At 39.6% G+C, this 27,900-nt stretch overlaps 1 pseudogene across 1 annotated transcript; it reads left to right on the top strand.

The window, feature by feature from the left end:
- The first annotated feature begins 15,020 nt into the window (after positions 1-15,020).
- LOC308196955 (ubiquitin carboxyl-terminal hydrolase 42-like) lies at positions 15,021-25,965 on the top strand (annotated as a pseudogene). The gene is made up of 15 exons: positions 15,021-15,249; positions 15,957-16,157; positions 17,244-17,354; positions 17,515-17,617; positions 17,781-17,848; positions 18,005-18,075; positions 18,610-18,692; positions 19,922-20,033; positions 20,394-20,534; positions 20,728-20,828; positions 21,289-21,430; positions 22,110-22,818; positions 23,189-23,277; positions 23,606-24,706; positions 25,205-25,965. The product of its transcript is annotated as a ubiquitin carboxyl-terminal hydrolase 42-like (transcript).
- Positions 25,966-27,900: the final 1,935 nt, after the last annotated feature.

Below are 27,900 nucleotides of genomic sequence, written 5' to 3'. Positions count from 1 at the left end.
CAAAGAGATCTAAGTAAGTGTGCGCTTTATCCTGCCTCCGTTTTCTTCAAAACAAAAGTAGAAAGTGGTAGTTCTTGCTTGTTGCACTGATAGAGAACAGGACTACTGTGAATAAAGACTTCCAAAGCGATTCTCCTAAGGCAACTGAAGTGACTGACGTTACAGAAATTAATTTTGATATATTTACAGTCGACAGAGAAATGTGGGGAGCATTTTGTAATGCACTGATTCATCCATATCTTTTCTGTTTTGCAAAGAAAAGTGTTTGATTGTTGCTATTCACAGGTTCCATTATTCACAGGTTTTTGAATGTTAAGATTGCTCAGGAAAAGATCTGATATTTGTAGGGGTACCGTCATTCCTAGTTATTTGTTTTTACATTGTCCTTGCATTTATTACCATATAATTTCAAGTCTAAGTTTGTGGTTGAAGTTATAATAAGGAAAAAAGCATATAATAAGGAAGAAATTAAAATGGTTGACTAAACTTTTTTTTCCCAAAACGTTGTGTTGACCAGCCAATTTGAAGATGGCGGTATTAAAGGTGTCTGCAATAAGTTTTTCTGTTTTGGATTGTAGCTAGTTCCTCTAGGTGCTCCCGCAGAATAGTATTTTTACTATGCCTATATATACTTTATATATTCACTATACCTATATATACTTAATACCTTTCTTAGAAACAAACAAACAAAATCTCTTTTTAAATATAACTTTCTTGCAGTTGTTAATGATGGAATTGCTCCGCCACAAAGGATTCTTTTTCCACCTGAGAAGATACGTATGGATTGGCAAGAAACACAAAGTGTTGGAGTTGGCCTGTACAATCTTGGCAACACGTGTTTTCTTAATGCTACTCTACAGTGTTTGACCTACACCCCCCCACTTGCCAATTACATGCTTTCTCTTGAGCACAGCCAGTCATGTGAGTACTTTCTAACAGTATTTTAAATCTGTTGGATAGCTGTGAAGGTGAAAGAACAGCAGTGATTCTGTGAGACAAACTTACTTGTCTGATTTTACCTGTAGACGCTGGCTTTGAGCATTGTATTAGCAGTGGGCTCGGAATAGCATATGGAGTGCGTTTAATGCACCATGTGTTTTTTTTGTTTGTTTGTTTGTTTGTTTTTTTAAAAGGATCTTTTCTTGCTTCATGGGAATAATGAAGTGCATTGGACAGTAATGCATTTAATGAACATTTGGCATTTGGGCTATTTGGGCTTCCTGCTGCTAGAAAGGCAATAAAATTTAGGATGTTGGCATCATAGGTCTTTAGTCTGCACAGCCGAGGTTCCATAATGCACTACAATAAATGGTCTGTTCGTTGTTGAACCAATTAAAAAAAAAAAAAAAAACAAAAAAAACCTAGAAAGCAATATGAGCTGTTATGAACACGACTAGATTTTTTTGTGGGACTGTATTAAAATCTAGACTGATTTTGTCCTAAATAAAATGTTGTACTATAAAGTAAATGTTGTACTAAACCTGTATGCTTTTTAGGCTGGTATCTTTGTATCGATACCTAGAAATTTAACTGTTTTCTTCCTGTATATAGAAATCGTTTCAGTTAAGAATCCTGTTGAAAAAAGGAGGGCAGAAGTACTATTACATACATTACTGTAATTTTTCCTTTCTCCCAAAGGACTCGTAGCTCTGTATCATGAAGCTCACCTGACAGCACTGTGCTGAAAATAACCCACGTTCTCTTAATGCTGTATCATCAAGGTCAAATATTCTTTCCTCATACATTTTGCAACCTGTGGAGTTCACATTCCTGTCAGCCTTTACAAACGTGACTTTGCAGTAGTCTTTTAGATTTCTCATCACAAAATGCACTTGAATACAGGCTTAATGGATATTTTTATTCTATAAAGTTGTGTGAAATGAAATGTTAGGAGACTGTTGGGACAAGGAGAGTGGATATTGTATCTATAGTTTAAATGTTACTTATATGTTTGTTTGTAGTTATGTCTGTTTCGCTAGACTGGGATGCTTTCTTCTTTCACTCTTCAGGTCGTGAACAAGATTTTTGCATGATGTGCACGATGGAGACTCACATTAACCAGGCCCTGCGTTGCACTGTTGATGCCATCGAGCCTACGCGTGTTATCAATAATCTCAGTCGTAAGTGGCTTCAGATGTGTTTCTTTTTCAGCATCTTGTAATCTTCAAATAATTATTTGATGTGTATAAATGGTTTTAACACTGTAAAGAAGAGAGATTTTAGAAACAGGAGAATTACTTCATTTTTAAATGAGGTGAATACTATCATCTTCTTATTTAGGAATAGGACAACATTTCCGTTTTGGCAGTCAAGAAGACGCACACGAGTTCTTGCGCTATACTGTTGATGCTATGCAGGAAGCGTGCTTGAATGGAAGCACCAAGTAAGCATAAACAAATTCACTTTTATACGTTCTCTAGCACCTTTTAGGCCTTTATTTACTATCAAAACTGAAAGTCTAGGTCATCCTTGGTTTTCATAAAACTCTTTGAAGAGTTAACTGTGTGCCTTAAATCTTCTGAGGTCTGATTATAATTTATTTCCAGATTGGACAGATCTTCTCAAGCTACCACCATCATTCATCAAATATTTGGAGGATTTCTAAGATCAAGAGGTACTTTTAAAAATATTCCTGTCCTTAGAACTGATCTGTGTCTTTTGTCGGTAGTAAAGCAGTCTGTAGTTTGTCTGAAGTAGTATCTATCGACAACTTGAATGTGGACAGTTAGTCTCCTTCACGTGTTGTTAAGCATTTATATTTTGCTTCCAGTGAAGTGCTTGAATTGCAAAGCAGTTTCGGATACGTATGAGGCATTTCTTGATATCACTTTGGATGTAAAGGTAGGAGGTTTTGTAAATATAATTCATGATGTTTAAGTACATGTATAACTTTCTAAATTAAACTTGTTTAACTTAAAAAACCAAACCACGTACAATGTTAAAATATAAGAGCTTGGTGGTGGTTAGAAAGTGGATTGGACTTTGTCCTTCTGTGGAACCCCTGTAAATAGTCTCCACGTCTGCATTGGGTTTAAGGGGAAAGAATTTTATTGCTGCGCAAAGTATAATACTGTCACACTTCTTTGTTGTTCTACCTCAATATACGTCTAATTGTTAGACTGTTGGATTTGTTGCCAGTATTGATGAGAAAGCACACTATAGATGCTGTCTGCGTTACTGGAAAATGATTTGTTTCAAAGTAGAATGACTTCCAGGTGAGGTAAACGCTGAGCATGCTCTTTCTGCCTCCTTCTTGACAGTGCTCATAGTAGATCGCTTAAGTATGTGTTAGTCAGGTTCTCTTATAAACTCCTAGTGCGTCTCTGGAATTTTGAATTTACAGTGACTTTACGCTCTTCTCTCTCGCTCCTCTAGGCGGTTTCATCTGTTACCAGAGCTCTAGAACTATTTGTGAAACCTGAAGAGCTGGATGGAGAGAATTGCTATAAATGTAGCGAGTAAGATTATTACTAATTATGTCTTAATACTAGATATTAGTTTTATATATTACATGACTTAGAGCGTAAGTTATCCTTTAACTTCATTTAGAAATAAGGAGACGCAGCATTGTTGTTGTTGTTGTTGCTTCATTTTCTAGTAGTGGTGAGCTGAAGCAAGGAGCTATGGAGAATGATTTGGAGTGGAAGGCAGCAGCAGGTTCCTGCAGGTCCTAGCGTTCACTGTGAAACAAAGTTAGATTGAGTGTCAGGGAATGTGAGCTGGCTCTGTGGTAATGAATGTTAGCAGCCTGTGCTGGCTCACTAAACAGCGTCTTGCACAGCTCTTGAACTGTGAAACCTGTCGATGTGGACTAATGTCCGAAATGAGCTCCCTTAAGCCTAACCCGTGCACAGGGAAAGCCTGTTGAGTTCAGGCGCTCTCTGTGCTGATCAATATGTAAGATGTTTCTACGTATGTGAGAAACAATTGAATATTTGCATAAGATGGTTTGGCAAAACAAGCTGTTAGTCAAACATCCCCTCAGAAAAGCACAGAGTGCCCGGCTCAGTTCTGTAGAATTCATGCCTGACCCCTCTAAATGAAAAATGCAGTATCCACTTCTTGTTGTTGGATACTAAGGAAATTAGGGTGTCGAATCAAGAGCGTCCAATAGGTTATTAAAGCAATTTAATCCCAGGTTCGTCTTGGCCTGCGGATCCTAGAAAGCAACATGCAGCGTATTCAGGATTCTCATAAGTGATGTCTGAGGAAGAGAAAGAACTGTAATAGCACCTCACATCTGAATTGCATGGTCCTTCCTTAACGTGCTCTTTGAGGTGTGATCGGTTCAGTCACACTTAAAGCCAGAATTTTCCGTCTTTTTGTGAGCTTAAAAGGAAAGGCCTTGCACATGTACAGTACTTTTTCCATTGCTGATAACTGTTATTAGTCTTATATATAACTCATTTTTACTATTTTTTGTTTATATTTTATAACTCCCTGGTAATACGCTTTCGTGAGAGATTCCTGTTCCCGCTATGCTCTGAGTTGTTGGTAAAACTTACCTTCTTCTCTGTATTAACAAACGTGACATGCAGTGCATGGGTTTATGAAAAGAAAAAACCAAACATATGATGCAAGTAAATATCATTCAAATAGCATAAGCATGCATGAGACATTAAAACGAGTTTGTTTTGGGGGCAAAAAAGATGATGCTTTCAAACACTTGTCTCTGCTTGTTTTTAAGGTGTAAAAAGATGGTTCCTGCATCCAAGAGATTTACCATACACCGTTCTTCCAACGTTCTCACAATATCACTGAAAAGATTTGCAGATTTCACAGGTGGAAAGATCAACAAGGTATATTAAGAATATACCTTAAGAATATAGAGAAATGGTCTGCTTTTATTTTCATTTTCTCTTTTTTTCATTTTTCTCTTAATATCAGTAAAGTTCCTGCTTGACAAGAAGCATATACTTTCCTCTGAGAAGGCTAATTCATCAGGAAACAGTTGTCTGCAACTTCTAGTATTAAACATTGCTTATGGGAAGACTTATTTTTAGTGAATCAAGAAATATATTCATATAATTCCAGTCTCTGTTTTTTGGAAGTGTTTTTCTCTGGCTAGTCCGCGAAGTACTCTGATATAATTTTTCTATCTTCTTGGTCTCTCTTTAGGAGGTAAAATATCCTGAGTATTTGGACCTCCGAGCCTACATGTCTCAGTCAAGTGGAGAACCACTCCTCTACGCCTTATATGCGGTGCTGGTGCATCATGGAATCAACTGTCGCACAGGACACTATGTATGCTACATGAAGGTAGAAGTCAACATCATTTCTAACACGGTAAAAGGTTGTGCTGGCAAACCAGTTCAAGTGTTACTAGTAGTACTGTTTCTAGGCAAAAAGATTTTCTGAAATAACCCCAAACTTGAAAATGGGATCTTGTATAAAATCTTAAGCTGTGATTGACTCTCTGCTTAAGAGAGGCCAAACGTGTACCTACTGAGAAGCTAGGTGATAAGTGTTTTTGTACACTTATAAGTGGTCATTTTGTAAAGAGACTGCTGAAAAATCTGAACAGTGCTGCTGCAGAACTCTGAATGGGGGGCTAGCAACTGTCTTAACTGATCTGGAATCTTGAGTTTACTTTTCAGTGGACAGGAGGAGAGTCTCTCAAGGCAAACAGAGAGAGAAATAACACCCGATACTCATGTCAACATAAATTTATGCTCAGAGTGTAGGTGTAGGAACAGCGTCGGTATGTATATGGAACATCGGGAGAGGAAACTATATCGGTATTTACAGCTTTTCTACTTCCTTGTCAGAGAGACGTTGTCTCCAAATTAGAAATTGATGTATTTTGAATAAGGGCTGGCGGATCGGATTTATTCTTACTAGTGTTAATATTTGCTCTTGATTAGTACTTAATATCTGGTAACGCATCAATCAATCGTCAAAAATAAACTTAAAAATGTGTAAGGCTTATCTCGTTGGTCGATACAAAGACCAAGGTCTTTTCTCTTTTCTCTTTTTTTTTTTTTTTCCCAGTATTGTTTTTCTGTTTTCCTTCTCACTGCAGTCTTGATTTTGTTTCTTGTCCCTTAAGTATGTTTTCAATGTGTTGTTGAAACATTTTCCCTTTCAGTGCAAAAAAAGGAGCTGTCACTGGTGTCTGCAAGTTGAAGACTGGAGCTTACCTGAAAATCACTGAGCCCAAGAGCTGTCACCTTAGTCTTCCAATAGGACAAGGATGTCTTCGTTTCTCAGTTAAATGCATTTTTCAGGTTTGTGTATTATTTTCTCAGGAATGGAAAGTGTGCGCACAATTTGCCAGTTGTGGGACTAGGAGTTCTCTTATTTCCTGTGCTTTGTTTAACCTGTCTTAAGTTTAATGGATAGCAATCAAGGTGTACTAGAAATCTGAAAACACTTTATGCTTTGTTCTCTCAGTCATTTTGGTATAACAAACTAGCTTATGGTTTAAACCCTCCATTAGGTTAGCATTTTCCCTAAACGTAACAAGTCCCTGTGTGCTACAGGAAGACAGTAACAAAAAATTAAGTATAGATATTCATCCTGCCATTATTCAGCTTCTGCCTATGGACAGACAATTACACTTATTTAAAGCGGTATCCTCTTGAAACCTAATCAGCATGTTAGAAAGCACTTAGTTATCGGCTTTTGTCCTGGAGGGCTGAGGTTTGTTTTGTTTTGTTTTACATTCAGCATTTCCTTTTCTAGCTTCCATTCCCCTGTTGTTTTGCATGAGGAAAACATGCAGCTTTACAAAGTAGAACGGAAAGAGATGCTTTTCAGTCTAACTTTTCAGTTTTTTGTAGGAGTTTTAAATGTGGTAGGTGCAAAACAGCATAAGTACTGCTGCCAAAGTTATATTCAAACAAGTATTTCTTGGAGAAGCAGAAGAAGCCCAGGGAGAAATAAATTTACAAACATGCTCTTCATGCTCTCCTTTCCCAAGATTTCTCTGAGATATATCCCATAGTCTGTGGGTTTTGAGGTATGTGGTTCCCAGGAGTGAAAAGGAGGGCCAAACAGCTCTCCTCTCGGATCTCCACGTGCCAGGGCTTTAGTGTACTGCCACTTATGGCTCTGCTTTTCACCTGGAAAAAGCGACCTCATGCTGTAAACTGAGGAGCCCTGCAATTGTTCTACTTGGGTTTTTTTTGTTTTTTTTTTTTTTCCCCTGCTCATATAGGCTTAGAAATGTGCTGATGAAACAATAAAAAAGCCAGCTTGGTACATCTCCTTACAAAAAAATAAGTACAAACTTGAGCTCCTGATCGGCTTCATGCTGAACTCTGTGCTGTTCTTGTCGTAATCTTGGTCTCTCAGTAGATAATATGGTTTAATTACGAATAGAATCATGTGATGAAGAAGATCTCACACTGCAACAAATTCAGCATCTCAAATGAAATTTTACATTTTCCGTGATTTTCTTTCTGAGCAGAAGTGTGTAGTATTAAATATATATATATATATATATATCTGTGATGAAGCCACGGTCGCAGTTACTCAGATATCTTAATAAGCACTTGCAGGAAGATAAATTGCTGCATCTTTTAGCATTATTTAATTGTAGGGTTAGAGACATGTTGATTCAACAGTGCTGTAAAGTTTCTAAGAGGTCACTTTGAAAAATACCAGCTAAATTACTGGCAAGACTGCACCCGTTCTTAAAAACAAACAACCCCCCCAAATCATCTGTTTTCCTCTTACAGGTAACTGAAGTAATCCCCGAAGAAGACAGTTCACTATCCAAAGGCAAGTTTTATTTTTAAACATTTTCTACATTTTATACCTAGCCACAACTTAACAACCAGTTAACGGTCGGTGACAATCCTGTTCAGTGTTGAAAATGTCATTCTGGCATAGGAAACAAAGGACTTCATCTTCTTGCTTTACAGCTGAATGTCTTCTACATAATGTTTGGAGAAGTGAAATCTTGCTAGAGGTTTTCAAAAATTCTGCCCGGTTTGGATGATGAAGTAAATTGCCATAGTCAGTAGATTCTGGCACTGACAAGTTCCTTCAAGCTAAAGAGGGAGTGCGATTGTTGCAAAGCATGACTGTGTTTTGAGACAGGGACGACCACAAGTTTTAATCTTAAAATACGACATGGAGGGGAGGCTGGTTGTTCACACATTCTTGCAAACATTAATACAATCTGTCCCATTATCAAGAACAAAATTAGGGACTGAACGGAGGTCTTTCAAATACCAGTGTTGCAAAAATAGACTTTTTATGCTACTAATGTCAAAAGAATCCTGATTGTACTAAACTGTGTCTCTTCTAGCTGATAAATCAGGAATAGCACAGAAGAAAATGCGTCTGCTCTAATGCTCTTTGGGTTTCGGTGAATTCTCTGGCCAGCAGATGGCGAACTCGCTTATTCTAAACCAGTCAAAAGTATAGGGAGAAAGTAAATGTCTTGCACACATTACACAAGTCCAGGGCATTGGGATCACTGGGCTACATGAGTGAAAGAGATGTACCCCAACAGTACCCCACTTAGATACGCTGCTTGCAACATAAGCAGGATGGGAGGGCTGTGCAAAGCAATTTTGGTAAATTGAGGAATTCATGTATTTCATCAAGCCTAAAGATACTAATTAGTTTCATGTGGGGGAAGGTCAGTCTTTCAAAGAAAAGAAAAAACATCTCTTAAGCAGGATTTTCTGAATGGTGGAATCTAATCTGAAAAAAGGCCACTTCAGCAGGTTATTTATTTATTTATTTATTTCTTACTGTATTGAACCTCTCAAGTAAGCTAGGAGCAGACTAGGAACAACTGAGGACTTGTTAGAGTGTGCCTTTTCACCTGGACTCATGTTACTTTGAATAAATTAACAAGGATAGCTAGTGATAATTTGTGATTTAAGGAAATTCCAGATACGTGAGAGAAAGAGCAGCGTTAAAGCAGTTAAATTCCTGCTCTCTCTAATAAGTGCTCTCTCTAGCCAGTTTCTGAACGCTTCTGTTCTGTGGCTAGGATTTGGTCAGCTTGACCACAAGATCACTAGTAAAACAAGGATGCCGTCCAGTCAAACCTTCAAATGAATGCAACTTACCTAAGGTCTACCGTTTGCTATCAAAACAGGTAGCTTTGTCCTAATATTCTGTACAGTTGACCAATTTTAGCATGGAACTGAAATGCAGTCAGTTTAATGGGAGGGCTTTGGAAGCTGCCTTCTCCAGTCAGTTCAGCCCTGTAGTCAGAGAGCAGATCAAGCTGTGTGCAGGCTTGTGACTTCTCTCTTTAGAAAGAAAACCACTGAGCCAGACAGTTCCATGTTGAGTATCACAACAGGGAATGACATTTCTTCCCTTTGTCTTTCAGATGCAGAGCTTACTGATGGAAGCCTTCAATACTCAGACTAAACCTACCATCAAAACGGACGACCTTTTTACCATCCAAACCAACCATTTTTCCATCAAACCCAACACCTTGGGTTTTGAAATGAAACTGGTAAGCCACAAGTCTTTATTGAATCTATTTTGCAGTGAAAGGGTTTTCTCTGTAACCTGATCATTTAAACTGTTGTGCTTAAAAGAAGGTCACTTGCAAGAGCGGTTATAATCCATGCTATAAAATTGAATCATCCTCTAGAAAGAAAAAAAAAAGGAGCAATTATCTTGCATGTACTCTTGATAAAGGAGGAGCTACACAATGGTATATAGTTTCACACTTTATTTTTGAGAATGTCCAGGCTTAAGTAACAGCTCTTGATGATAAATGAAAAGATTAATACGCAGTGGATTTACACAGAACATTGCGTTTTTAACAATGATCGATACAGAGTATTTGTCATGCAAATCACCTGTGTACACCAAGAAATACTTATTTCAATATATATCTGTACAGTATTTACATTTTATATTTAAACTCTAACTCGAAACATTTTCCAAGAAAATACAGAAATGGAACTGGTAAGCCACAAGTCTTAATCTGCAGCATTTGGTCTACAACAGACCTGGCTTTTCCAGCAAGCGTATCTACATAGATATGTAACAAATCTTAAAAATAGGCATTGTTTTTATATATGAAGCATTATAAATGCTGCTTGGTTTATAAAGCTTCGGTTTTGTACCCGTTTAAAACTGTTCAAAATGTCAAGTGATTTAGAGCTTACTTTGTCAGAATATTTTAAAATTTAAGTCAGTCCAGGGGAGTTTAACTATTATATACAGTTCTCTCCCTAGATTGCACTGGCAACGGGGCAGCAATTTAATGCTAGAAATAATATACTTCCTGCTACGATCTCCTCAGTTACATGTTACTCTAAATAATTATTTCTGCAGGGTATAAGAACTTCAAATACAGCAAACGAACTCTCAAGGCGTTTCCTTTGTGCTTACAGGTAGACACCGTCGCCTGGCTGGATAAACAGATTTTCTTGAAGGTGTTATTTCAGCATATAAGAATTGATTAAAAAAAAAAAAAAAAAGTGCTTCATGGCTTATTGGTTTTGTAATCTCACAGTTCTCCAGGAACACTTGATTTGCTGCATTTCACCATTACACTCGTCAGTAGCACTGATTCTGGTTTATCACTATTTGCATTACAAATCTCCTTGTCCAAAGCCTAAACTGATGTATGCACTGCTTGAAAACAAAACGTGGTTGCAGAGCAGAAGACTCAAGTCATTAGGTTAGCAGCTGCGTAACCATACTGCTTTCCAAACATAAGATGTAGAGCTTATTGAGTTTCTATGAAGAGTTTAAACGGCTCCCATTAAGCAAAGATGTCCCCACACTGCTACTTCTTCTTAAGCAAGGATTCTACCTCCTTTGGCTGAGGCTTGCTCCCTTACATTCGAACATTCATCCAAGTAGCCTGCAATTCCACATTCGTGGGGGAAAGTCTATAGAATAGAAAAGGTTCCTCCAGTCTCTTCCTCTCAGCCTTTTTTTGAAGCATGCAATAAAGCAAAACATTCACAGGCTGACCTTCCATGCAAAACAAGGCAACTTAGTAAGACAGGAACCGCAAAACTGATTGCTCTTTAAAGTTAAAATGAGATTTGAAATAGATCAAGTTAGCAAGTGGTGTTAAGTCTGTAAGTAAGTCTGTTTTTGCCAGTGCAGCACAGTTCCCTATCATGTAGCCAGAGCTGCTTCTGTAGCTCCAAGAAGCAAAACTGCTTTGACAAAATACTGTGTCATGAAAGCATTCGTTGGTGCGGTAGGCACAGCTCAGGTTCAACAACTGAAAGACCATCAGAGTGGGACTGCAGAAAGATCTTTCAGAAGTTCCAAAAAGACATGTGGGGGTGGGAGTTTAGTTGTGTTAGATAACACAATCTTAGATAAAGATTTTGGTCTTAACGTAAAAGTAAGGGCGTCTACCGATTTCTTCAACTCCAACAACTGAAGCACAAGTCTGAAAAATCGCCTTTAAGAATGCAATGAAAATATTTAACTCTTCTGTATGTTCATAGTTTGTTGTCAAGCAAAGGAATGAATGCTGATGCCTTAACTATCTAGGGCTGTAGCTTACAGAAAGACTACACCTTCCTGTTTTTTTCCCTTTAAAAACGTTAAATCCATGTGAAATTATTTGGGGATGTTTTCACATGCAAAGCCTAATGCAACTCGTGCCTAATGCAAGCCCTGTCATCTTCTTCCTTTAGTAGTGTCGCATTAAGGGGTGTAGCCGATTGACCGTTACGGGTCCGGTCGGCTTCAGAGTACTGAACTATCACGGCCACGGATCCACCAACAACGCAGCACGCCCTCGCTCTAGTCGCGTTCAAGGAGAACTGTCACGGCCAGGAACAATGCAATTAAGTGCAGTTTATTACGGCAACAGATACACAGGTCCTTTGGATTGCCAGTGATAAATTCACTGTCTGCAAAAGCAAGCTAGCATGCATGAAATGCACAGGTACACGGCCTAGGTATTAAGATGTTAAAAAGCATAAAGACGCTAGAGATTTCTAAGTTTCCGTGGAGACGCCTGGTATAACCAAGCGTTCAGATCTTACCTCGCAGCATCCCAGTGGGCGGGGGGGGGGAGGGGTGAGAGGCTCAGCCTGTCGACTGATGTCAGAAGGTATCCTTCGTGACAGTATCTTCCCCAACATTCCCTTTCTCTTAAGCCAATTTATATTATTTTCTATCTTTTAGGTGGAGCTTGAGTGACTCCAGTCATGCGTATCTTGGTTGTGATTGGTAGAAATTACCTCGCATGCGTTTAAAGGCACAGGCTCCGAGAAATTCAGAGGATGTGCTCAGTGAGGGGTGGTTGCCCCTTGGAGGCGGGTAGCTTTTGGGATGGAGGGGTGCTTATAATGCCTAGTCACTTAAGGCAATTACTCCACAAGGAGTAACTTTACTCCTTTAACTTAACTACTTGAACTACTTTAAGCTTTAACTACAGCATATCTAAAACATAAGGAGGATGTTACTATGTAAAAAGCAGATGAAACCAGTCCTTAACTCTTACTGCTTATTGTGCGTGAGCAGACTGGCATGAGTTTTAGCTATACTGGCAAATATCAAAGCACACCTGTGTAGTCCCAAAGCTGGGAGAAAAGCAAGGAAACCTTGAAGAAAATAGGGAGGCCTGTAGCTTGTGTAGTCTTTTAGCTGAGAAAATAAGGAAGGAGAGAGACAGGTAGCCTTGAGCTAGCAGAAGCAAGGAAGAGAAGGGATAAAAGGGAAAAAACAAGAAGGAGAAAACCAGCTCCAGACTGGCCTGTAGTAACCTTTTGCTCATTAAGGGTCATTAACACATTAGAAATCACACCTGTCAAAATGATAATCCTTGCTAATGTGGGATTCGGTGTGTGTCCCCCTCCTCCTGTACCCCCCCCCCCCCCCCGGAACGAGCTGAAGGAACAGGTACAGCACGTTAGCCTGGAATGCCTTCCCTCCCAACCAAAGTAAACTGGAGCTGTAACTAACACAAGCAGAAACAAGGCTTCCACGTTTTCAGCTGAATAAAGTTCCAACAAAATCATCCTCTGGGATTTGAAGCTTACTTCAAATTACATGCCAACAGCTCTTTTCCCTGAAAGGTCTTGCCCAGTTCTTACGTCATAGTAAAGTGTATACCTATAAAATTTACAGTTAACGTCTTCTCTTAGTTTGTCCAATTTTTGCATTATCGCTCAGCTGTGTGCTCATTTATAAGCTGATGCATGTATACAAGCTGCTGCTCAAGTCCTACGTCTTGTTTGCAATTCTTCGTTTCCTTGTTGCCAGCATATTGTAAAGCGGATCCCTGCTGCTACTCGCTCTAGAAGAAAAGGAATCATCGGTTTGGTTACCAAATACCCGCTTCTGGAAACCAGAAGTGTTTTGGTCTCTCTTCCCTTCGAATGACTCCACACCTCTCATCAGATAATGGATTGCTGACCTAGAATCAGAGAACATCCCAAGGTGGAAAGGGCTCACAATAATGAGCGAGTCCAACTCCTGGCTCCACACAGGACCACCCCAAAAGCAGAGCCTATGTCTGAGAGCATTGTTCAAACACTTCTGGACCCCCGTCAGGCTCGGTGCCACGACCACTGCCCTGGGCAGCTGTCCCAGTGCCCGAGCGCCCTCTCAGGGCAGCACCTGAGGCGCACGGGGCTCGGCGGGGCGGCCCGGGAGGGGAGGAGGACGGCGGGGCGAAGCGGCCGCTCCCTCAGAGCCGTGTCCCCGCCGCCTCGCCCGCACGTCGGGGCTTTTTCGTGTCGGGGCTTTTTCGTGTCGCGCCCTCGGGCTCTCGCCGCGGGCGACATGCCGCTCCCCACCGCGGACAGCTTGCGCGCGGGGCCTGCCCGCGGCGGCGGCGGGAGGGAAACCCCAACCGCAAAGCCGTCCCGGCAGGGAGAGCTCGGGGTGAGGGCCGGTCCGGCACCGACAGTAAAGACACGCCGGAGGAAACGCTCTGCTTTTAGCCGTGAGCACCGCGGCCAGGTTGAAAAGGCGTCACGCTGGAGCTCCGAGTTGGGCGGCGTTCCGAGGCCGTTGTGGCAGTTGTGGAGACGGCCTCGGCTGAGGTGGCGGCTGCTGTCGCTGCTGTCCCCTCTGTCCCCGCTGTTGCCGCTGTTCCCGGCGCCTGGAGACCCCCGGCAGCCCCCTGTGACAGGACCTGTGGCCCCGGGGAGCAGGTCCTGTGGCCCCCTGTGCCCGCCGCCTCGTCGGCCATCCCGGCAGCAATCCTGCCAGCACAGAATAGCTCACCGGCTTTACGTGCGTTTCAGGGTAAAGTGACGATTAACTTCTATTTCCTGGCTTGGGTGCTGCTTTATTCTTTAACGGAGCTTCAGGTTTAAAGGTTAAACTCAGTTCTGTCAAGGTTAAACTCAGTTTCGTGAATGGCATCTTGGACAAAATCTTAAGCTGTGATTGACTCTCTGCTTAACAGAGGCCAAACGTGTACCTACTGAGAAGCAGGTCATAGGTGATAAGCCCTCACAAATTAACTTGCTATCACAAAGTGACGCCCAGAAAAAGTGTATTCAAAAGCTAGGCTCATTATAGAATCACAACCAAGCCATCATGACTGGTGCAGTAGACAGTGAGGTAGAGGGTGAGCCCTGGAAAGACAGAAGTAAAGTAGCAGCGAAATGCAGGTACCTTTGTGCACACGAAGCAGAAAAGCGCAGGCAGTAAAGTAATAGTGCTCCATTACTAGCGTGAGCAACAATTATATATAAATCGCAACCATTATCTATTAGATAATAGGTAATAATTAATAGATAATTGCAAAGCTCCAAAAATGCAATAAATAACTGATTCCCCTCAGAGAATGTCATTTGCATTTTTATATTAAAAAGACTCCAGAGTTGTAATGGATTAAAATCCTACGAAAGTGAAAGAAATGGCATCAGCCACTAGTTCTGCAGAAGCTAAAAGTAATACTGATAGAGTTTTGATGGAAATTTTTCCTTTGTGTGTTTAGTTTGGGGATTCCTTTTAAATCATTCATACCAGCAAGTTAGTTCTTCAAGGCCGTTTCTTTGAGATTAAGTGACAGGACTTCTACTACTCTTTTCTTCTTGGAATGCTTCTTGGTATTCTTACGTCAGCCAGAACATTTGTCTCTGTCGCAGATGAGAACAATGACCATAGTTAACAAGCCCAAATCTTCAAAGTCTAAAAAGCCATCTTCAAGGCGGTCTGGCAAATCCAAGAAACCGAGTACTAAAAAACTGATGTCACGCACCGCAAACTGGGGCCGGATACCACCTGCAGAAGATTCAAGCCAAGTCTCTGTGGCCCAAGGATGTGGAGGTGCTATTTATTGTAGATCCTCTGAAAAATCTAAGCCTTTTGCCCAAAGAGATCTAAGTAAGTGTGCGCTTTATCCTGCCTCCGTTTTCTTCAGAACAAAAGTAGAAAGTGGTAGTTCTTGCTTGTTGCACTGATAGAGAACAGGACTACTGTGAATAAAGACTTCCAAAGCGATTCTCCTAAGGCAACTGAAGTGACTGACGTTACAGAAATTAATTTTGATATATTTACAGTCGACAGAGAAATGTGGGGAGCATTTTGTAATGCACTGATTCATCCATATCTTTTCTGTTTTGCAAAGAAAAGTGTTTGATTGTTGCTATTCACAGGTTCCATTATTCACAGGTTTTTGAATGTTAAGATTGCTCAGGAAAAGATCTGATATTTGTAGGGGTACCGTCATTCCTAGTTATTTGTTTTTACATTGTCCTTGCATTTATTACCATATAATTTCAAGTCTAAGTTTGTGGTTGAAGTTATAATAAGGAAAAAAGCATATAATAAGGAAGAAATTAAAATGGTTGACTAAACTTTTTTTTCCCAAAACGTTGTGTTGACCAGCCAATTTGAAGATGGCGGTATTAAAGGTGTCTGCAATAAGTTTTTCTGTTTTGGATTGTAGCTAGTTCCTCTAGGTGCTCCCGCAGAATAGTATTTTTACTATGCCTATATATACTTTATATATTCACTATACCTATATATACTTAATACCTTTCTTAGAAACAAACAAACAAAATCTCTTTTTAAATATAACTTTCTTGCAGTTGTTAATGATGGAATTGCTCCGCCACAAAGGATTCTTTTTCCACCTGAGAAGATACGTATGGATTGGCAAGAAACACAAAGTGTTGGAGTTGGCCTGTACAATCTTGGCAACACGTGTTTTCTTAATGCTACTCTACAGTGTTTGACCTACACCCCCCCACTTGCCAATTACATGCTTTCTCTTGAGCACAGCCAGTCATGTGAGTACTTTCTAACAGTATTTTAAATCTGTTGGATAGCTGTGAAGGTGAAAGAACAGCAGTGATTCTGTGAGACAAACTTACTTGCCTGATTTTACCTGTAGACGCTGGCTTTGAGCATTGTATTAGCAGTGGGCTCGGAATAGCATATGGAGTGCGTTTAATGCACCATGTGTTTTTTTTGTTTGTTTGTTTGTTTGTTTTTTTAAAAGGATCTTTTCTTGCTTCATGGGAATAATGAAGTGCATTGGACAGTAATGCATTTAATGAACATTTGGCATTTGGGCTATTTGGGCTTCCTGCTGCTAGAAAGGCAATAAAATTTAGGATGTTGGCATCATAGGTCTTTAGTCTGCACAGCCGAGGTTCCATAATGCACTACAATAAATGGTCTGTTCGTTGTTGAACCAATTAAAAAAAAAAAAAAAAAAAAAAAACCTAGAAAGCAATATGAGCTGTTATGAACACGACTAGATTTTTTTGTGGGACTGTATTAAAATCTAGACTGATTTTGTCCTAAATAAAATGTTGTACTATAAAGTAAATGTTGTACTAAACCTGTATGCTTTTTAGGCTGGTATCTTTGTATCGATACCTAGAAATTTAACTGTTTTCTTCCTGTATATAGAAATCGTTTCAGTTAAGAATCCTGTTGAAAAAAGGAGGGCAGAAGTACTATTACATACATTACTGTAATTTTTCCTTTCTCCCAAAGGACTCGTAGCTCTGTATCATGAAGCTCACCTGACAGCACTGTGCTGAAAATAACCCACGTTCTCTTAATGCTGTATCATCAAGGTCAAATATTCTTTCCTCATACATTTTGCAACCTGTGGAGTTCACATTCCTGTCAGCCTTTACAAACGTGACTTTGCAGTAGTCTTTTAGATTTCTCATCACAAAATGCACTTGAATACAGGCTTAATGGATATTTTTATTCTATAAAGTTGTGTGAAATGAAATGTTAGGAGACTGTTGGGACAAGGAGAGTGGATATTGTATCTATAGTTTAAATGTTACTTATATGTTTGTTTGTAGTTATGTCTGTTTCGCTAGACTGGGATGCTTTCTTCTTTCACTCTTCAGGTCGTGAACAAGATTTTTGCATGATGTGCACGATGGAGACTCACATTAACCAGGCCCTGCGTTGCACTGTTGATGCCATCGAGCCTACGCGTGTTATCAATAATCTCAGTCGTAAGTGGCTTCAGATGTGTTTCTTTTTCAGCATCTTGTAATCTTCAAATAATTATTTGATGTGTATAAATGGTTTTAACACTGTAAAGAAGAGAGATTTTAGAAACAGGAGAATTACTTCATTTTTAAATGAGGTGAATACTATCATCTTCTTATTTAGGAATAGGACAACATTTCCGTTTTGGCAGTCAAGAAGACGCACACGAGTTCTTGCGCTATACTGTTGATGCTATGCAGGAAGCGTGCTTGAATGGAAGCACCAAGTAAGCATAAACAAATTCACTTTTATACGTTCTCTAGCACCTTTTAGGCCTTTATTTACTATCAAAACTGAAAGTCTAGGTCATCCTTGGTTTTCATAAAACTCTTTGAAGAGTTAACTGTGTGCCTTAAATCTTCTGAGGTCTGATTATAATTTATTTCCAGATTGGACAGATCTTCTCAAGCTACCACCATCATTCATCAAATATTTGGAGGATTTCTAAGATCAAGAGGTACTTTTAAAAATATTCCTGTCCTTAGAACTGATCTGTGTCTTTTGTCGGTAGTAAAGCAGTCTGTAGTTTGTCTGAAGTAGTATCTATCGACAACTTGAATGTGGACAGTTAGTCTCCTTCACGTGTTGTTAAGCATTTATATTTTGCTTCCAGTGAAGTGCTTGAATTGCAAAGCAGTTTCGGATACGTATGAGGCATTTCTTGATATCACTTTGGATGTAAAGGTAGGAGGTTTTGTAAATATAATTCATGATGTTTAAGTACATGTATAACTTTCTAAATTAAACTTGTTTAACTTAAAAAACCAAACCACGTACAATGTTAAAATATAAGAGCTTGGTGGTGGTTAGAAAGTGGATTGGACTTTGTCCTTCTGTGGAACCCCTGTAAATAGTCTCCACGTCTGCATTGGGTTTAAGGGGAAAGAATTTTATTGCTGCGCAAAGTATAATACTGTCACACTTCTTTGTTGTTCTACCTCAATATACGTCTAATTGTTAGACTGTTGGATTTGTTGCCAGTATTGATGAGAAAGCACACTATAGATGCTGTCTGCGTTACTGGAAAATGATTTGTTTCAAAGTAAAATGACTTCCAGGTGAGGTAAACGCTGAGCATGCTCTTTCTGCCTCCTTCTTGACAGTGCTCATAGTAGATCGCTTAAGTATGTATTAGTCAGGTTCTCTTATAAACTCCTAGTGCGTCTCTGGAATTTTGAATTTACAGTGACTTTACGCTCTTCTCTCTCGCTCCTCTAGGCGGTTTCATCTGTTACCAGAGCTCTAGAACTATTTGTGAAACCTGAAGAGCTGGATGGAGAGAATTGCTATAAATGTAGCGAGTAAGATTATTACTAATTATGTCTTAATACTAGATATTAGTTTTATATATTACATGACTTAGAGCGTAAGTTATCCTTTAACTTCATTTAGAAATAAGGAGACGCAGCATTGTTGTTGTTGTTGTTGCTTCATTTTCTAGTAGTGGTGAGCTGAAGCAAGGAGCTATGGAGAATGATTTGGAGTGGAAGGCAGCAGCAGGTTCCTGCAGGTCCTAGCGTTCACTGTGAAACAAAGTTAGATTGAGTGTCAGGGAATGTGAGCTGGCTCTGTGGTAATGAATGTTAGCAGCCTGTGCTGGCTCACTAAACAGCGTCTTGCACAGCTCTTGAACTGTGAAACCTGTCGATGTGGACTAATGTCCGAAATGAGCTCCCTTAAGCCTAACCCGTGCACAGGGAAAGCCTGTTGAGTTCAGGCGCTCTCTGTGCTGATCAATATGTAAGATGTTTCTACGTATGTGAGAAACAATTGAATATTTGCATAAGATGGTTTGGCAAAACAAGCTGTTAGTCAAACATCCCCTCAGAAAAGCACAGAGTGCCCGGCTCAGTTCTGTAGAATTCATGCCTGACCCCTCTAAATGAAAAATGCAGTATCCACTTCTTGTTGTTGGATACTAAGGAAATTAGGGTGTCGAATCAAGAGCGTCCAATAGGTTATTAAAGCAATTTAATCCCAGGTTCGTCTTAGCCTGCGGATCCTAGAAAGCAACATGCAGCGTATTCAGGATTCTCATAAGTGATGTCTGAGGAAGAGAAAGAACTGTAATAGCACCTCACATCTGAATTGCATGGTCCTTCCTTAATGTGCTCTTTGAGGTGTGATCGGTTCAGTCACACTTAAAGCCAGAATTTTCCGTCTTTTTGTGAGTTTAAAAGGAAAGGCCTTGCACATGTACAGTACTTTTTCCATTGCTGATAACTGTTATTAGTCTTATATATAACTCATTTTTACTATTTTTTGTTTATATTTTATAACTCCCTGGTAATACGCTTTCGTGAGAGATTCCTGTTCCCGCTGTGCTCTGAGTTGTTGGTAAAACTTACCTTCTTCTCTGTATTAACAAACGTGACATGCAGTGCATGGGTTTATGAAAAGAAAAAACCAAACATATGATGCAAGTAAATATCATTCAAATAGCATAAGCATGCATGAGACATTAAAACGAGTTTGTTTTGGGGGCAAAAAAGATGATGCTTTCAAACACTTGTCTCTGCTTGTTTTTAAGGTGTAAAAAGATGGTTCCTGCATCCAAGAGATTTACCATACACCGTTCTTCCAACGTTCTCACAATATCACTGAAAAGATTTGCAGATTTCACAGGTGGAAAGATCAACAAGGTATATTTCCCGCTGTAATGCAACTTTGTCATCATGTAATGGGACATCCCCCAAAGCTGAAAGTTGTTAATATTTTCAGACAATAATTGTAGACTAACGACTACGGCTTATTCTTTCTCTTAATATCAGTAAAGTTCCTGCTTGACAAGAAGCATATACTTTCCTCTGAGAAGGCTAATTCATCAGAAAACAGTTGTCTGCAACTTCTAGTATTAAACGTTGCTTATGGGAAGACTTATTTTTAGTGAATCAAGAGATATATTCATATAATTCCAGTCTCTGTTTTTTGGAAGTGTTTTTCTCTGGCTAGTCCGCGAAGTACTCTGATATAATTTTTCTATCTTCTTGGTCTCTCTTTAGGAAGTAAAATATCCTGAGTATTTGGACCTCCGAGCCTACATGTCTCAATCAAGTGGAGAACCACTCATCTATGCCTTATATGCGGTGCTGGTGCATCATGGTATCAACTGTCGCTCAGGACACTATGTATGCTACATAAAGGTAGAAGTCAACATCATTTCTAACAGGGTAAAGGTTGTGCTGGCAAACCAGTTCAAGTGTTACTAGTAGTACTGTTTCTAGGGAAAAAGATTTCATTATATGTTTATTTGACACGTGTGTATTTTATTGCTATCTGTGATTTCATTTGGAAAACATGCAATTCATCTAAAGATATCGTTGTCTTTATTTGCAGGCTGGTAATGGACTTTGGTATCAGATGAATGATGCAAAAGTAGTCCGTACTGACATTAAAAGAGTTCTTGGTCAGCAAGCTTACTTACTTTTTTATATCAGGTAATAACAAGTATTCAAATGTGTTCAGAAGAGATTTACTCTCCTGTTATTGATACTTTTCTTTTTGCAAGTGTTTTTCTTTCTCTCCCAGGAAAAGATGATTATTTCTCTAATTCAGTTCTGTCTAACCTGAAATTCTCTGTCATTTATTATCTTTTGTTGCTTGGCCTTAAACTGCAGCACTTGTGTAAATTGCTGTATATGTGTTATCTGTAGCTGGCTAATTTAGAGAAGGAGAGAAATGAAGGCCATCTGTGGTGTAAGAATGAATTATTGCTCTGAAAGTGATAGTCATAGTAGGAAGACTGTTACCTACTTTTCAGTTTGTAGTCTTGGCTAAGTCTTCTGTAGAGAAGGCTTCCATATCGTATGAACTGTTCCTATAAAATTATAGGATGGGATTTAATCCAAGAGTAGGCCGAAAGAAAAACTAAACTGAGATCACTGCTCTTTTCTGAAGGCGCTATGATTTGACGCTCGGAGAACGTGCTTTTTACTTAGCAGCACCGTCTTATCCCTGTTCATTCCCCCCTGGTCAGCGGGGGGCTAACAGTAAGCAGGCTGGATTTCTGGGACCACGACTTCCTCCTCATATGATTAAGGTAATTTAGGGAAGCGGGAGGGCAGATAATGGCACCAAACGGACAGTGGGTTTGGGGTTTGGTGTGGGGTTTTTTGTTTGGTTTTTGGCATCTTTGTTTTGTTTTCCTTCCCACGCTGCAGCTGTCTTCACAGCCCTCATGCTACAGCCAGAGTCATTCAAACAGTGGTTACTGCTGAATTGCGCAGCCATGCGACTCCATTGTTTATACCTCCTAGACAGCTTTGTAAAGCACAGAGAGCTACGCTCTTTGACAATTTAAGTAGAGTGTACTAATCCTCGAATCATTTAAAAGAGGACTTGTTTTTCCTATCGACGTCACTTTAGCTAAGACAGGGAAACCAAATTGTCTTATTCCTGAGCACCAGAACAATTATTCCAGGCTTTTTGGGGTATGTTTAAAGGGGAAACTAAATATATTTGGGAATAGCTTTAGGCAATGTTAAGTTGTTTGGATGGTTTTCAAAAATGATGTTAATTTGATATCAATATGCAGTAAACCAAAAGCAGGAATTAAATACACTTATGGGACTTGCATTTATCTTTTAAGGGCAGTGTTTTTTGCTTTTTAGGTGTTAAGACCATTTGTAGAAATACTTAGTAGGAGAATGACATGTTTAAAAATGTTAAATGGAGTGTTTCCATTAACCCGTCTTGCAATTTCTTCTTTTTAAATACAGAATTCAAGTCGTTTAAATGGAAATGGATCCATAAAAGAGGATGCAAATACCACTGGTGTCACCCTAAAAAGGCCATCTTCAGCACCACCAATGGCCTGTGTTCAAGAACAGGCGATTACCAGGCCTTCAATTACTGATACGTCAAAAAACCAGAAGATCACCATCAGTATTCACAATAAATTGCCTGCTCGTCAGACTGTGTCACAGCCTGACTGTCTTAGCAGTGCTGTGGAGGATGAAGATCTCTACAAGGCTGTTCCTTCATCCACAATCACAAATTCGGTAAAGCAAATGAAGCAAATACAAATACAAAAAAAAAAAAAAAGAGTTTCTGCTGAAATTTTTGTGGAGCCAAAGGTGAATGGAAATCCTAAACTCAGCTCTGATAACACAGTCCCTTACGGTGCAGAATCTTCAGGAAAATCTGAGGAGGAGTCAAAGGGCTTATTTAAAAGGAATTGCAATGCAATGTGGAATTTTGGTTGGAAAGGTAGTCCGTACATTGCAGAATTCCCATTCTTCCTGTCAGAATGCTGATGAAGGAAGATCCCAGCATGAGCTGCCAAACACTGATTCACTGAATGGTGCTATTAGTTTAGTTCATGAATCTAAAGAAAACGGACTGAAACTTGATGATTCCACTTGCCAAGTTGAACCTGTTAAACCTTGTGAGATGTTCTTTTCTAAAACAAACGGATTGCTTGAAACATAGTAGTTTGCTCCATCGAGAATTTCTCACCCACGATGTATTCGGGAGTGTTTATCATGTTCCTAATTCAGGCGAAATGCTGAGAAAACACAGCACAAATTTGATCGTAACCCTTTGTGATACTATGCCATTAGAATTTGCAGAGCTGAGCTGACATTAGAACTTGTCAGCTTAAGCTGAGCTGAGATAAAAATTCTTAAGTTTCATAAAGTAGATTTTGGGAGGTGAGTTGGCGTTATCTTTGAAGTGTAGATAATGCATACAACACAAAGCGATCTTGCTTAGCATTTAATGTAGAAATTCTGAGAAGACTAGTCCTCAGCACAAATGGTATTTTTTCTGTCTGCTGACTTGTGCGTTTTAGTTGCAGATGCCTGGAGCTATGCCTCCAGTCCCTCGAGAAGTCATCATGGAATCCCTCATGGCCAGCCAGCTGAACAGCTTGTCAGAGGAAAGAAGGTAAAATGAGCACAGTCTGATTAAGACAAGATTTTATGGAAGTTCATTGCGGTTTTATCTGTCTACTAATACTATTTAATGGAAGGATTTAAATCAGTAGAATTCCGTACTGTATGGCCAGTGTTGCGAACAGAACTAATGATCGACACTGTGCATAGCACTCTGATGCAGGCTGGTGCCTCGCGGAGAACTTGTGTTTCTTCATAGAATGTTTTTCCATTTTTCTCCATTATCTGGAGAAACATTGGCTGTTCCCCCGTCGCCCCCACCCCTTTTTTCTCAGAGCAGCAGGTGGAGGGAGACGGAAACGTGTTTTTATTTTGTGCAGTGTCCCGGGACCTCCGAAATCTACTGAGAATGATGAATACCTTGAACAGTACCAATGTGATGACCGTGGAGACAAGGAGAAACCAAGAAGATCAAAAGAACATGAACTGATTTCAGAAGAAAATGTTTTCTACATCAAAGAGTCTTCTGAGACTGGTGAGAAATTGCGGCAAACTTCCCCTCTAAAGTCTGACAGTGAATGTAGTTCTAAGAACCTTTCCTCCTTAGCTGTTACAGATAGATGCCAAGATACAAAGGACGAGACTAAAAAATCTGACAAAGAGCGTTACCAGAGAAAGAGGGAACATTCTCCTACTGAAGAGAAGGAGAGTCAAAAAGATGGTCATTCCAGCAAGAGAAGGTGCTCTCGGAGTGTGGAAGTTGTTAAGCAAAAGCGTCACAAGCAGGAGTATTGGGAGGGAAGCAGGTACAGATCTTCCCATAGTGAAAGGAACAGCCCTGATAATGGCAGAAGACCAGTAAAATATTCAAAGTACAGATCTCGAAGCAGAGGAAGATCAGAACAAGATAGCGCTAGATATTACCATTCCAAAGGGGAAAGAAGTTGGAGCAGAGAAAGATACTATCAAGATGAACCACGGAAATGGGAAAAATGTAGCTATTACAAGGATTACTATTCACCTCATGCAGCAGGAGACAGTAGAGAGAGAAAGTTCTCTCACGGTGATAAAGACTTTGACAAATTGACTCAGACTTACTCCAGCAGGTCACATAAGCGTTATCATTACAAAAGCAGATGGCCTCACGGTTCCCTCTTGAGAGAGGAAGATGTACATCACTTTAGCACACCCAGAGCAGACTCACATCGTTGCTCAGTAGCTCAGCAACATTCTGGAAGACATTCGCGTGAGAGACATGCACTTCCACCTGTGTCAGCTCATTTGGAGAACTGTCGCCAGAAAAAGGCAAAAGAAGGAAACAGAAAAAGACAATATACTCGTGCAGAAGGTAGTGAAAGTGAAATAGAAAGGCAACGCAGAAAGGTAGAAAAGGAGGTTTTAGGTGGTGAAAACATGAAAAAATATAAGAAGTTCTAGAAGAAAAAGAAGTCTGAAGATAAACAGGGAGAGAAGGATTCCAAGTAAGCAGGGATTCCAGCCTAATCAGCATTTTTTTTCCTAATTCTTTTCTGGGTGCTTCTCATGTTTTGTTTTTTTTTTCATAGTTTCTGAGTTATTTAGATAGCATAATCTGGCTGGGGATCATGACTGGGGATCATTAGGTTGATCAGTGAAGACAGGAAAGGTATTGCTGAATTGTGTCAGAGCACTAGCTTTGGACCACGTAGTTCGAATCACATCTGCACACCATTCTGGATTAGGTTAAAATATTTTTTTTTTTTTACTTGCACATATTCCAGAGCTAACCATTGTTAATGATCTGTGTACCAACCAGGACCTATGGTCCTTCAATCTGAGGGCTTAAGTTTGCTGCATCTAAAGGAAGTTACATGTGCACAAAGTACCACAAAATAGCTGACATGCGGCAAATCATCGCCTGTGGTAAAATAAATAAAGTTTCCTGTATGCAACAAGTGCCACATCTTTTTTTCTCTTTTTAACTTGCATGTTTCTTTCAGACTTTATGATTTGTATTTCTCTGCGCTCCACTTTGACAATGCCAATCGCAAGCGTAACAAAAAGAAGAAAAAGGAGAAACATCAGGAAAGTGAAAGGCTTCTTGGAACACTTAGATCCTCGTTTCCAGAAGAAAACCCGGGAGAAGAAGGAAGAATCCCATCCTCCAGATGGCTCTTTATGAGAGCAATGCAGAAGTGAGGGCAGTAAACAACCTCACAAGGAAGGGAAGCCTTCCAGTGCAGGTGAAAGGAAGAAACATCGCATCCAGCGAGTATATTAAAGGTAAGCGGCTGCAGCATGTTTATGGGATTCCTTTTAGATTAATCTAGAGATTATCTAAAACAGTCTTTAAATGCTTGATGACTGAACAGTCTGCTGGATATTAAAATATGTTTTGAAAAATATGTTTCAAATGTTGTTTTTTCAGCTGTGTGGGGAGAACAAATACAGTGGCTATGAATATTTTGGCTATTATTCAGAACAGCATGTGGAGGGATATGTAAACTATGTAATATGTAAAAATATGTACTATGTAAAAATCCTGCTTTTTTTCTCCTTTTTGTTTTTTTTTTTTGTCTTTTTCTTTTTTTCCCTGCTATTATAGGTTTAAGAATATAGAGGAATGCGCTGATGGAAGCCATGTAAAGAGTCTCCAAATTTGCATTGGGTTTAAGCGGAAAGAATTTTATGTCTGCACAAATTATGATACTGTCAAAACTTCTTTGTTGTTCTACCTCAATATACATCTAATTGTTAGACTGCTGGATTTGTTGCCAGTATTGATGACAAAGCACACTATAGATGCTGTCTGCGTTACTGGAAAATGATTTGTTTCAAAGTAAAATGACTTCCAGGTGAGGTAAACGCTGAGCATGCTCTTTCTGCCTCCTTCTTGACAGTGCTCATAGTAGATCGCTTAAGTATGTATTAGTCAGGTTCTCTTATAAACTCCTAGTGCGTCTCTGGAATTTTGAATTTACAGTGACTTTACGCTCTTCTCTCTCGCTCCTCTAGGCGGTTTCATCTGTTACCAGAGCTCTAGAACTATTTGTGAAACCTGAAGAGCTGGATGGAGAGAATTGCTACAAATGTAGCGAGTGAGATTATTAACTAATTATGTCTTAATGCTAGATATTAGTTTTATGTATTGCATGACTTAGAGCATAAGTTATCTTTTAACTTCATTTAGAAATAAGGAGACGCAGCTTCGTTGTTGTTGTTGTTGCTTCATTTTGTTTAAACAACTGGTGCACGGAAATAATCCCAAACTTGAAAACGTTACATCTGTTTTGGAAATCTAAGAAGAGTGGCTATTAGCTGATATTGGACTTTTCTCGTAGCATTGTCTGCACCATGGCTTGTCAAGCTTCCTAGGCGTGTAGCTGCATGCTGAAATATTCATATTGGCAGAAGTGAAAAGACATGCCCAGTAAGTAGTGGTGAGCTGAAGCAAGGAGCTGTGGAGAATGATTTGGAGTGGAAGGCAGCAGCAGGTTGCTGCAGGTCCTAGCGTTCACTGTGAAACAAAGTTAGATTGAGTGTCAGGGAATGTGAGCTGGCTCTGTGGTAATGAATGTTAGCAGCCTGTGCTGGCTCACTAAACAGCGTCTTGCACAGCTCTTGAACTGTGAAACCTGTCGATGTGGACTAATGTCCGAAATGAGCTCCCTTAAGCCTAACCCGTGCACAGGGAAAGCCTGTTGAGTTCAGGCGCTCTCTGTGCTGATCAATATGTAAGATGTTTCTACGTATGTGAGAAACAATTGAACATTTGCATAAGATGGTTTGGCAAAACAAGCTGTTAGTCAAACATCCCCTCAGAAAAGCACAGAGTGCCCGGCTCAGTTCTGTAGGATTCATGCCTGACCCCTCTAAATGAAAAATGCAGTATCCACTTCTTGTTGTTGGATACTAAGGAAATTAGGGTGTCGAATCAAGAGCGTCCAATAGGTTATTAAAGCAATTTAATCCCAGGTTCGTCTTAGCCTGCGGATCCTAGAAAGCAACATGCAGCGTATTCAGGATTCTCATAAGTGATGTCTGAGGAAGAGAAAGAACTGTAATAGCACCTCACATCTGAATTGCATGGTCCTTCCTTAACGTGCTCTTTGAGGTGTGATCGGTTCAGTCACACTTAAAGCCAGAATTTTCTGTCTTTTTGTGAGCTTAAAAGGAAAGGCCTTGCACATGTACGGTACTTTTTCCATTGCTGATAACTGTTATTAGTCTTATATATAACTCATTTTTACTATTTTTTGTTTATATTTTATAACTCCCTGGTAATACGCTTTCGTGAGAGATTCCTGTTCCCGCTGTGCTCTGAGTTGTTGGTAAAACTTACCTTCTTCTCTGTATTAACAAACGTGACATGCAGTGCATGGGTTTATGAAAAGAAAAAACCAAACACATGATGCAAGTAAATATCATTCAAATAGCATAAGCATGCGTGAGACATTAAAAGGAGTTTGTTTTGGGGGCGAAAAAGAAGATGCTTTCAAACACTTGTCTCTGCTTGTTTTTAAGGTGTAAAAAGATGGTTCCTGCATCCAAGAGATTTACCATACACCGTTCTTCCAACGTTCTCACAATATCACTGAAAAGATTTGCAGATTTCACAGGTGGAAAGATCAACAAGGTATATTAAGAATATACCTTAAGAATATAGAGAAATGGTCTGCTTTTATTTTCATTTTCT

The sequence above is a fragment of the Anser brachyrhynchus genome, assembly GCF_964034855.1.
Source record: "Anser brachyrhynchus genome assembly, chromosome: 6".
Classification (NCBI taxonomy): Eukaryota; Metazoa; Chordata; class Aves; order Anseriformes; family Anatidae; genus Anser; species Anser brachyrhynchus.
The sequence above is the reverse complement of the archived record's forward strand: the minus strand, read 5'-3'. Positions and strand labels throughout refer to the sequence as shown.